This window comes from Hipposideros armiger, unplaced genomic scaffold, assembly GCF_001890085.2.
Source record: "Hipposideros armiger isolate ML-2016 unplaced genomic scaffold, ASM189008v1 scaffold_380, whole genome shotgun sequence".
Classification (NCBI taxonomy): domain Eukaryota; kingdom Metazoa; phylum Chordata; class Mammalia; order Chiroptera; family Hipposideridae; genus Hipposideros; species Hipposideros armiger.
Window position 1 is genome coordinate 783,118 of NW_017731730.1, and position 1,685 is coordinate 784,802.

Here is a 1,685-nt window from a genome sequence, read left to right on the forward strand (position 1 = left end):
TTTGCCCTGCCTATTTAAAAAAATATTTGAGACAGAATACAGTAGGTTCCAGAAACAGCTTTTAGATATATAAGTATGATATGTGTGTATGTGTGTAGGAACATTAACAGTTGTTTGAATTGATGTCAGAAATATTATAAATATTCAAGTATATATGTGTAGGTGAACATTAGTTTGAAACAATGTTACATTATTTTACAAGTCTTTAAAATGATGGTAACTTATATTACTAAAGGGTTTGTTTATCCTTTGTGTCTTCTAGTAATATCTGCTTCTTCTGACACGACTGTAAAAGTATGGAATGCACATAAGGGATTTTGCATGTCAACATTGAGGACACATAAGGTAAAACAACTAATGTAATTTTCAGTGTCTTTAGTGTAACATTGGGATCTCAGTGCTTTCTGTGGCTCATTTTCTTATTGACCTAAAGAGGAGATCACAGTATATGTGTTCTATTACAGGACTACGTAAAGGCCTTAGCATATGCCAAGGACAAAGAACTGGTAGCATCAGCTGGGTTGGACAGACAAATATTCCTTTGGGATGTGAATACTCTGACAGCACTGACTGCCTCAAATAACACTGTCACAAGTAAGGTGTTTGAAAAAAATTTCTTTGAAAGTGCTCCAAGATGACATAAATAAAGAATGGTTTATAAAACGTCTTTAATAGGTTTGCATCGAGACAGTGGTTCATATTTTGAGAGTGCTTCTACCTACAGCGTTCTAGCCCCCAAGAGTATGATTGAACAACAAGGAGCTAGTTCCTCACTGCAGTCTAAAAATGGTAACTTCTCCAGGTGTAACCTGGTTATTTATGTATTTTTGTACATATGCATGTCTTAGCTCCCTAGCTAAAGTGTAAGTTCCTGCAGGGCAGAAGAGCCTGTCTTAGTACTACTTTGTGTCTCCCATAGCATTGCCTGGTCCAAAGCCACACACTCAGCAGATATTATTGTTGCAGGTGGTGATTACCTGACACAGTAGGCAGTTTCTGACTTTTAAAAGTGTTACTGTATATTAGCCAAAGCAAAGAAAGAAAAGGTTTTCAGTGCTAATTTTGCAGGACGTTTTCAGAGCAGCCCTAACAAATCCAGCCAATTCCAGAAGAGTTCAGGGAGGCTAGGGTGCTTCGAGAGGCAATTCAGAGACATTCACAACAGGTTAATAAGTATGGATACCTCATACTCACTTGAGCCAGGAGAGCTCAGATCACCAGGTCAGAGCCACACAAGTCTAGACTTGAAACTCAGCTTCCAGCTTGGCCCACCCTGCTAGAGTCCTCTAGGCCGAGTGTCAGGAGGAACTCGCAGCACATTTTTGGCCAAGCCTGGAAGGTCTGTTCAGGACATGGGCCTGAACTATCTAGATCTCTATATTGTTATAGATTCGGCTTGTCGTTACTGGAACACTCACATTGACTTAGATAATGCAGCTCTAATCTAACCTACTACGTGCCAAGAAGGGCAAGTGGGAGTCTGGTGTTTATAGCATCTTGCATGTTGTTTTGCTTTTTTCCCCAGGAAGTATGTGAAGGTCTAAACACTATTCTCCCCTTGTTCTCCTTGGTTTTTCACCTGTACACTAACTAGCTCAGTGACTCAGCAGCTGGCTCCTGCAGGGGGCTGTCAGGACATATCATTTAGCTCTCTAGATGTAAGGCCTGCCTCAAAGAGACACTTA